The sequence below is a fragment of the Orycteropus afer genome, unplaced genomic scaffold (genome assembly GCF_000298275.1).
Source record: "Orycteropus afer afer isolate SDZICR_OR568_19922 unplaced genomic scaffold, OryAfe1.0 scaffold00276, whole genome shotgun sequence".
In the NCBI taxonomy this organism is placed as follows: Eukaryota; Metazoa; Chordata; class Mammalia; order Tubulidentata; family Orycteropodidae; genus Orycteropus; species Orycteropus afer.
In genome coordinates, this window is record NW_006921863.1 from 3894417 (window position 1) to 3905962 (window position 11546).

Sequence of the window (11546 nt, forward strand, 5' to 3'; positions counted from 1 at the left end):
CTCCTTGGGTTTCCGAGGCAGTATCACTATGGAAGTAGGATTGCCCAACCTTCCTTCCGAGGAGTGGCTGGTGGGTTTGAACCGCCAGCATCATTAGGCATTAGGGAGATGCAAATCAAAACAGCAATGAGATACCATCTTGCCCCAGTACTAGTTGCAAAGTTCAAGACAGAAAATAACAAATGCTGGCGAGGATGTGGAGAGATTGGTACTCTCATACACTGCTAGTGGGACTGTAAAATGATACAACCACTGTGGAAAGCAGTATGGTGATTCCTTAAAAAGTTGGAATTAGAAATACCATTTGACCCAGCCATGCATTACTAGGTATACATCCTAAAGAAGTGAGAGCCATGACAAGAACAGATAAATGCACACCCATGTTCATCATAGCACTATTTACAATAGCCAAGAGATGGAAACATCCTACAATGGTATTTACACATAATGGATACTATGCAACCCTAAAGAATAATGTAGAATTTGCAAAACACTGCATAACAGGGATGAACTTAGAAGATATTATACTGAGTGAAATAATTCAATCACTGAAGGAAGATTATTGTATTAGTCTGTTATTGTAAAACGTCAAGGAAAGGTTTATATATGGAAGGAAATTTTCTTTGTCAGTTATCAGGGGTGGGAAGGGAGGGGAGGGATCACTGTTAGATAGGTGGAGAGAAGTATTGATCTGGGTGAAGAGAAGGGCAATGTACTAAATGTGAATGATCAACACAGTGGCATTGAGGAAGAGGAAACATAAAAAGGTGCATCAGAGGTACAGACAACAGAGATGAAATTTTTTTGCACATATAATATTGCATTGTCATTGAAGGCAAACATTGATATACAGGTGGATAGATGGGTGGACAGGCTGAACTATTAGGTATGTCTATGCAGAGGGGAGTGTGTCCAAGACTTTGTACAGGGTTGGCCGACAATGTTTCTAAAAGTGCATTTGCATGTTCTGTAAGAATTCCCAGGTATATAGTAAAGCTGACAAGGGACAAGGTTGTAATCACTTCTTGGTCATAGCCAGCTACCCAGAGAGACCAAGTAGTTCGACTTGTGTGCTCAGGACCATATTCACAGGTGACATAGAGCTCAATTGCCATAACATACCACACAAAAACATTGTTCCACATCCTACTTTAGTGAATAGTGACTGGGATCCTAAAAGTTTGCAAGGAGCCATCTAGTTGCAACAATAGGTTTCTCCTTGTCCAGAGCAAAGAAGAATGAAGAAAACCAAAGATGCATGGAAACAATTAGTCCAAGTGACTGGTACTCCATGCGATCCTTAGACTATACGAGACCAGAAGAACTAGATGGTGCCTGGTTACCACTGGCAACCACTCAGAGGGGGGTGTCTATGTAAGAGATCCTGGACAGAGTGGGAGAAGAACGTGGGACAAAACTCCAAAACATTTAAAAAAAAAAAAAAAGCGAGAAACCAGGTTTGCTGGTCTAATAGAGTCTGGTGGACTCACTGAGACTATGGCCCCTAGCTACCCTTCAGGTCTGGAATCAAACCCACTCTTGTGGCTTCCAGCCAAACAAAAGATAGGCATATGAGCTGAAGATTTACATTAGGTAGATTCAGTCCTTGGAGAGAACAATCATGGGAGAACAGAAGGATTGTGTATGCACAAGAAGACAGCTCAGAGGGCAAGAGTGCATGGAAGGAAGGACACATGGAAGAGGTAACTATGGGGAGGAAGTGGGAGGGGAACTGTTGCACTGTTGGAATTTGCAGTCAATGTCATGAGACAAAGTGTATGTGAGCTGCTGTATGGAAAGTGAATATGCTCTGTAAACTTTCACCCAATTCACAATAAAAAAAAAGAAAAAGAAAGGTTCTTAGACCTTTTTATATAAAAACATTCCCTCTCTTACTGGCATACTGAAAGAATGCGACATTTTTTCAGGGGGACACAATGCAAAAACAAAAATGGAGCACAAAAATTAGTGCTCTCTAGCCCTCTAAGATATTATTTCTCAGGCAAAATCATCAAATTGAAGTAAAAAAGGAAATTGCTTGAAGTACAAAAGCAAACACCTTCAGATATGAGGGCTAATGTGTGAGAAAATTGGACATGACTTTTATTTCACTTCAGGTTAAGTCTGAACTCAGAACAGAGATGAAGAGCAAGACTGCTACATTGGCCTAAAAGACAAAGACAGAATGAATTTTACAGATGATTGGAATAGCCATACTTACAGAAGTATCATGTTGGAGTAAGAATGAGGCATCAAATCTTCCTAGACTCTTTGTAAGCAAAAAAGTCAATGACGTGCAATGACTGCAGATTTTATTTTTTCCAGTTCTGAAAAAACCTGTTATGAATATTCTAGTAAAACTTGTGTATCTTGAGGAATGGGACTTCAGGTTCTTTCCATTTCAACAGTAACAACATTCTTAGGGGCAGCATCTATCTATAGCAATGAAACCTTTGAAAGATTAGAGGGGAGAGTTTTGTAAAGGAGTAGTTAACAATGCTGATACATGTTTGAAGAAAGATTGTTTCTGGAACCATGGAATGTCAATGACATTCATCAGGTTGGCCAAAACAGTTCCCTTTCAAAGAAAGGAAACCTTGTTAAAATCATTAAATAGTGTTGTTATTGTTTTTAGGGGCCATCAAGTTGGCTCTGACTCATAGTGACCCTATATGTACAATAGAACAAAACACTTCCCGCTCCTAAGCCAGCCTCACAATCCTTGCTATACCTGAGACCATCATTACAGCCACTGTGTCAATACAACTCACTGAGGGTCTTCCCCCTTTTTTGTTGACCCTCCACTTTACCAAGCACAATATCCTTCTCCAGGGAATGGTCCCTTCTGACAACATGACCAAAATAGGTCAAACAAAGTCTGGCCATTATCACTTCCAAGGAGCATTCCGGCTGCACTTCTTCCAAGACAGACTTATTACTTCTTTCTGGAAGTCCATGGTACTTTCAGTATTCTTCACCAACACCACAACTCAAAAGCATCAATCCTTCTTTTGTCTTCTTTATTCATTGTGCAGTTTTCACATGGATAGGAGGCTATTGAAAATGCCGTGGCTTGGGTAGGCACACCTTAGTCTTCAAAGAGTTATCTTTGCTCTTCAGCACTCTAATAGGGTCCTTTGCAGCAGATTTTCCCAGTGCCATACATTGTCCGATTTCTTGACTGCTGCTTCAATGGGTGTTGCTTGTGGATCCAAGTAATAGGAAATCTATGACAACTTTGTCTTTTCTCCATTTATTATGATGCTGCTTGCTGTTCCAGTTGTGAGGATTTTCATTTTCTTTGTGTTGAGGTGTAATCCATAGTGCAGACTGTAGTCTTTAATCTTCATCAGTAAGTGCTTTAAGTCATCTTCACTTTCAGCAAGCAATGTTGTGTCATCTGCATATTGCAGGTTATTAATAAGTCTTTCTCCTATCTCGATGCTATGTTCTTTTTCATATAGTCCAACTTTCTGGATTATTTGCTCATTGTACAAATTGAATAAGTATGGTGAAAGGATACAACCCTGACACACTCCCTTCCTGATTTTAAACTATGCATTATCCCCTTGTTCTGTTTGAACAACAGCTTCCTGGTCTATCTACAGGGTCCTCATGAGCACAATTAAGTGTGCTGGAATTCCTTTTCTTCTCAATGTTATCCATATTATCCATAATTTGTCATTATTCACACAGTTGAATGCCTTTGTATAGTCAATAAACACAAGTAAACATCTTTCTGGTATTGTTTGTTTTCAGCCAAGATCCATCTGATGTCATCAATGATATCCCTTGTTCCAATTTCTCTTCTGAATCTAGCTTGCATTTCTGGAAGTTCCCTGCCAATATACTGCTTGAACCATTTTTTAATTATCTTCAGCAAAATTTTACTTGCATGTGATATTAATCATATTGTTAGATAATTTCTGCATTCTATTTGATCACATTTGCTTGGAATGGGTACAAATATGGATGTCTTCCAGTCAGTTGGCCAGGTAGCTGTTTTCCAAATTTCTTGGCATGAATGAGTAAGTGCCTCCAGCACAGCATCCATTTGTTGAAACATCTCAATGAGCATTCCATCAATTCCTGGAGCCTTGTTTATTGCCAATTCATTCAGTACAGCTTCGACTTCTTCCTTTAATACCATTAGTTCTTGATACCAGCTTCTTTTGATGTTTCCTGCATAATTTAATATTTTCCCCATAGAATCTTTCAATATTGCAAGCCAAGGTTTGATTTTTTTCTTTAGTTCTTTTAGCTTGAGAAATGCTGAGCATGTTCTTCACTTTTGCCAATAGTAATTTCCTGAAAACAGAATATTTTGATAGATTGATCAAGCCAAACATGAAGTGATATTATTTCCTAAAACTAAGTCTGAGTTTACTAGTGTATTTTCATAGTAAATTCGCTTTTGTTTTTACACTTCTACTTAAATATTGATGCCATTAATAGTAACACTTACATATATTTTTTCCTATGAAGAAGCATGTAATTTGTTTAATTCTGCTTAGTTAGTTTCAAAGGTCTTGAAGCTTTTCATTATTTTAATTTTTACAAAAACTTCTAGAGTAGGACATTTTAACTCAGGAGGTCTAAATAACACAATCAACAAGCAAGATTTCAGGAACATACAGAACACACCACCAAGCACCAGCATAGTACACATTCTTCTTCAATGCACATGGATCAGTCTCCAGAATAGACCTTAGTTTAGACCACAAAGCAAGCTTTAGTAATTTCAAAACCATGTAATGATACAAAGCAACTTCTCTGACCATAACAGTATAAAACTAGAAATCAAAAGCAGAAATAACAAAGAAAAAAGTTAAGTACATGGAAACTGAATAACAATACCTTACTTGAAACCTATTGGGTAACAGAAGAAGTTTAAAATGAAATTAAAAAAAAAAAAAAACCCTTAGAATCAAATGAGAATGAAAATACAACACACCGAAAACTTTGGGGCACTGCAAAAGCAGTGTTCAGAGAATTTATAGCAATGAAGGTATACATTAAATTAGAAGAAAGGCCTAAATTCATTAGCTTAACCCTACAACTCAAACAAATAGAAAAAGAGCAGCAAAAGAAGAAATGAAATAATGAAGATCAGAACAGAAGTAAATGAGCAGAAAACAGAAAATCAATAGAAGGAATCAGCAAAACTAGAAGTTGGTTCTTTGAGAGGATCAATAAAATCAATAAATCATTGGCCAAATTGACAAAGGGAAAAAATGAGAAGATGCAAATAACCAGAATAAGAAATGAGATGGAGTACATTACGAGAGAATCAACTGAGATAAAAGGGATCATTACAGAATATTATGAAAAATTATATTCCAAAAAAATTGAAAACCTAGAAGAAATGGACAAATTTCTAGAAACATATTACCTATCTAAACTAAAATAAATGTTATTGTCAAAAAAAACCAAAAAACTAAACCCATTGTCATTGAGTTGATTCAGACTCATAGCGACCCACATTGGGTTTCCAAGGCAGTAATTCTTTACAGAAGTAGATTGCCCCGTCTTGCTTCTGTAGAGTGGCTGGTGAGTTTAAACCATCAACCTTCTGGTTAGCAGTCAGATGCCTTAGTCCCTGTGCCACCAGAATTCCCTGTTCAATTCAGTTCCAACTCATAGTTACACTATGTACAACAGAACAAAACACCATCAAGTCCTGTACTATCCTCACAATCTTTGCTGTGCTTGAACCCATTGTTATAGCCACTGTGTCAGTCCATCTTGTTTAATCTTCCTATTTTTCATTGATCATCTACTTTACCAAGTCTGATGTCCTTCTCCAGTGATTTATCCCATCTGATAACATGTCCAAAGTAAGCAAGATGAAATCTCACTATCTTCTCTTCTGAGAAGCATTCTGGCTGTACTTCCTCCAAGACAGATTTGTTCATCCTTCTGGCATTTCATGGAATATTCAATATCTTCACCAACACCATAATTCAAAAACATCAAATCCTCTTTGGACTCCCTTATTCACTGTCCAGCTTTTACATGCATATGAGGTGATTGAACATAGCCTTGCTTGGGTCAGACACACCTTAGTCCTCAAAGTGACATCTTTGCTTTTTAATACTTTAAAGAGGTCTTTTGCAGCAGATTTGCTCAATAAAATATGTTCTTTGATTTCTTGACTGCTGCTTCCATAGGCATTGATTGTGAGTCCAAGGAAAAGGAAATGTTTGATAACTTCAATATTTGATCCCTTTATCATAATATTGCTATTTGGTCCATTTGTGAGGATTTTCATTTTCTTTATGTTAAGGTGTTACCATACTGATTGCTGTAGTCTTTGATCATCATCAATAAGTGCTTCAAGTCCTCTTCGTTTTCAACAAGCAAATTGTGTTATCTGTATATTACAGGTTGTTAATGAGTCTTCCTCCAATCCTGATGCCATGTTCTTCATATATTCCAGCTTCTTGGATTATTTGCCAAGCATATTGAAAGAAAAACACTGGGGAGGCATCTTCTGACTTCCTTCAATTGCACAAAGGAGAAACAGTCACCATCAACAGCCCATGGCTTATTCCTATGAGGCCAGACATACTGCCACCCTCCAATCTTTTTACCAACTCTGACACCAATTGTCCCTCCCACTGCACTCATTACTCCTCTGTTGGGTTTGCTAATTTGTTACAATGGCCATGCAGAACTCAAAGACAATAGTCACAATAATGGGGTTTATTTGGGAAGGAAGAGGTTACAATTCAGTTTCAGGAAAGTACTCAGGATACAATTCTTCAATCAGGACAGTCTCCCCACTGCTATGCCTTAGGCATACCTCTCTTGTCCTCGGCCTCTTAGCCTGGCCTCTACCCTGCTCAGGCAAGCTCTTTTATCTCTGCTGATAGGGACATCCTGGTGCACTTCACTCCACCAGCAAGCATCATGCCCAAAGGCACTTAGCTTTTTCACTCTGTAGGCTAGCAAGCCCACTACTCTGTTTCATGCCTCTTGGTTCCTCAGTTGGTCATCTTTGCTGTCCATCTCTACCAAGGATGTCCAACATAAGGATCTCAGGTCCAAGGATGCACTCCACTCCACCTCCAGCTCTTCCCCTGTGGTAGTTAAGTTTGTGTGTCAACTTGGCTGGGCCTGGTTGAGTGGCTGGGCAGCTGGTGGTAGTTTTTCCCCATGATGAGACTGGCAATCAGCTCCATGGTGGGATCTACCACAAGCAGCTGAGTAGCTAGCTGCCTTTGGGATGTGGCCTGCTTCCTGTATATAAGGAAAACCCTTGGGAATGGTCTCTAGCCTGTGGCACGCTTGGACCCTGCATGTAGCTATGTCATTGCTCGGCAGCCTGCCATTCTCTGCTGACCTTGGACTTACAATGGACTTGAGTTAATGGCCTGCCATGTGGTTTGGTAATATTGGGACTGTGTCATTTTATTTGTCAACCTTGGGCTTCTCAGCCTCAGCAGCTAGCAGCTATCTGTCTGAGTGAAGAAAAGCCTCTAGCTTCATTGGGCTGGGAGCTGGAGGCAGAGCTGAAGCCCAAGGCTGAGGGGCTTTTACCCAGGCCCTAGAGCCTGGCACTTTGAACTTAGACTTAAAGCCTCCAAATTGTAAGAATAAACTCCTGTTTGTTAAGGCCATCCCAGTTGTGATAAATTTTTATCAGAGCAGCACTAGGTAACCGGAACATCCCAGTTGATGGCAATGAGATCCTCTTGCTGCATCTAGGAAGGCTCATTTTAAGCCTAGCGGAATGAAAAAAACTAGCCAGTCCCCACATTAGAATTCTATACACCCTACTTTCATGATCCTACCCAGTAATCTGTTGGGAGTCACAAACCATGGCTAGAATAGTTAGAACAAGTAATTCACTGCATCACACTTGAATAAGTATGATGAAAGGATACAACCCTGACATACACTTTTCCTGAGTTTAAACCATGCATTGTCCCCTTGTTCTGCTCAAACTATTGCCTCTTGGTCCACATGAGCACAATTAAGTGTCCTAGAATTTCCATTCTTCCAGTTTTATCCATAATTTGTTATTATCTGTCCTTTCAGCTTGAGAAATGCTGAATGTATACTTCCTTTTGGTTGTCTAATTCCAGGTTTTGCACATTTCATATTTTGCATATATGCTTGATTGTGTTGAGGAATTTCTCTTCTATTCCTACTTTTTCTGAGTTTTTATCAGGAAAGGGTGTTGGACTTTATCAAATATCTTTTTTTGTGTTGAGTGGGATGATCATGTCATTATTTCCTTTGTTTTATTTATATAGTTAGTTATATTGATTGATTATCTAATGTTGAGCCATCCTTTCATCCTTGGTATGAATCCCACATGATCATGATGTATTAGTTTTTTGATATGCTGTTGAATTATGTTGAGAATTTTTTGCCTAAGCCATTTGACTGCTAAACAGAAGCCTGGCAGTTCAAACCCAACAGCTGCTTCTTGGAAGGAAGATTGGCAATCTACTTCTGTAGTGATACCACCTTAGAAACTCAAGGGTTGCTATGAGGAAGATCCTACTCGACAGCAGAAGTTTCTTTTTTGGTTTATATTCATAAGGGATATTGTTCTGTAATTTTCTTTTTTGGTAGTGTTGTGCCTGGCTTTGTTATCAGGGATATAATGGCTTCATAGAATGAATTATAGTTTATTCTTACTTTTTCTATATTCTAGAATAGTTTGAGTAAAATTGGTGTAAATTCTTCTCTGAATGTTTGGTAGAATTCCCAATGAAGCCATCTGGGGTGAGGCTTTTTTGTTGTTGGGAGTTTTTTAATGACATCTTCAATTTCTTCTTTTATTATGGGTCTCCTCAATATTTCTATCTCTATTTGTGTTAGTTTCTACCACTCATCTATCAGTTTGTTGTAATATGGTGTCTTGCATGTTGCTGTAACACTGGATGCTTTGTCTCCAGTATTTCAAATACGAGCAGGGTCACCCATAATGGATGGCCTTCATTGGAGCTTCCAGACTAAGATAGACTAGAAAGTGGGATCTGGCTATCTACTTCTGACCACTGGGTATCTACTTTCTTGACCACTGAAAAGTTTATGAACAGCAGAGAAACATCATCTGATATAGTGCCAGAAGATGAGCCCCTCAAGTTGGAGGGCATGCAAAATACAACTGGGGAAGAGCTGTCTCCTCAAAGTAGAGTTGACCTTGATGACATGGATGGAGTTAATCCACTGTGACCTTCATTTGCTGATGTGGAACTACTCAAAATGAGACGAAACAGTTGCAATCTTCATTAATAATCAAAATGTAATGTACAAAATATGAATCTAAAAAAATTGGACATTAGCAAAACTGAAATGGGATAAATAAAGATTATATCAGAGGCATTAATGAGCTAAATGGACTGATATTGGTCATTTGGGGTCAGACAATTGCATGATCTACTATGTAGGAATGAAAATTGAAAAGGAATAGTGCCAAATCAATCATCAAAAAGAACATTTCAATATCAATCCTGGAGTGTGATGCTGTTAGTGACAAGATTATATCCATATGACTACAAGGATGACAAGTTAGAAACTATTATTCAAATTTACAAAACAAGAACTAATGCCAAAGATGAAGAAATTGAAAGTTTTTTTTTACCAACTACTGCAATCTCAAATTGATAAAACATTCAATAAAAATGCATTGATAGTTACTGGTCATTGGAAAGTAAAAGTTGAAAGCAAAGAATTCATAGTTTGAAAATATGGCCTTTGTGATAGAAATGACACATGAGCTTGCATGATAGAATTTTGCAAGACCAATGCCTTATTCATTGCAAATGCCTTTTTCACAACATAAATTATAGTTATACATGGGGACCTCACTGAATGGAAAACACTGGAATCAAATCAGCAACATCTGTGGAAACAGATGATGGAAAAGCTCAATATCATCAGTCAGAACAAGGCTGGATGCCAACTGCAATATAAAACATCAATTGCTCATATACAAATTCAAGTTGAAGCTGAAGAAAATTACAAGAAGTCTGTTAGAGCCAAAATACAACCTCATAAATTTAGAGACTATCTCAAGAATAGGTTTGACACATTGAACCCTAATGACTAAGATGAGACAAGTTGTGGGATGACTTAAAGAACAGCACACATGAAGAAGGCAAAAGGTCATTAGAAGAAAAGAAAGAAAGAAAAGACCAAAATGAATGTCAGCAGAGACTCTGAAACTTGCTCTTGAATGTAGAGTAGCTTGAACAAATGGAGGAAATGATGCATTAAAGAGATGACCAGAAGATTTCAAAGGGTGGCCCAAGAAGACAAAGTAAAATATTATGATGAAATGTGCAAAGACCTGGAGTTAGAAAACCAAGAAGAAAGAAGGCACTAGGCATTTCTCAAGTTGAAAGAACTGAAAAAAAAAAAAAAAAAAAAAATTCAAGCCTTGAGTTGCAATACTGAAGAATTCTATGGACAAAATATTGAATGGTGTAGGAAGCACCAAAACAAGATGGAAGGAGTACACCGAATCACTGTACAAAAAAGAACTGGATGACATTCAATCATATCAGGAAGTAGCATATGATCAAGAATTGAGGGTATTGAAAGAAGAAGTCCAAGTGTACTTTAGGCATTGGTGAAAAACAAGGATCTGAGTACACATAAAATACCAATTAAGATGTTTCAACAAATGAATGCAATACTGAAAGTGCTCACTCATCTATGCCGAAAAATTTGGAAGACAATTATTTGGCCAACCAACTAAAAGAGATCCATATTTGTGCTCATTCCTAAGAAAGGTGATCCAACAGAAAGCAGAAATTATTGAACATGATGTTTAATATCACAGGCAAATAAAATTTTGCTGACGATTATTCAAGAATGGTTATAGCAGTATATCAACTGGAAACTGCAAGAAATTCAAGTCAGATTCAGAAGAGGACATGGAATGAGGGATACCATTGCTGATATCAGATGGATCTAGACTGAAAGCAGAGAATACCAGAAAAATATTTGTCTGTGTTTTATTGAAGGCATTTGATTGCGTAGATCATAAAACATTATAGATAACATTGCACAGAATGGGAATTCTAGAATATTTAATTATGCTCATGTGGAAACTGTACACTGTACATAGACCAAAAGGCAGTCATTTGAAAAGAACAAGGGGATAATGAACAGTTTAAAATTAGGAAAGGGTGTGCATCAGCATTGTATAGTTGCAGCATATTTATTCAGTCTCTATGCTGAGCAAATAATCTGAGAATCTGGATTATATGAAGAAGAACACAGAACCAGGTCTGGAGGAAGACTCATTAACAATCTGCGATATGCAGATAGATAACACAACCTCGCTTGCTGAAAATAAAGATGACTTGAAGAAATTACTGATGAAGATCAAAGATCAAAGTCTTGGTTTTAGTGGCAAGATGGCAGACTAGGCAGAAAGACTGCACAGACCCTCTTCAACAAAGAAAAGGGAAACCAATTAATACAGACACAGAAGATAATCTTGGACCCCTGAGCCTTGAAGGGAAGGATATAGAAGTGGACTAAACCCCAACTAGCAGAAGAATTTGCATGAAAATACC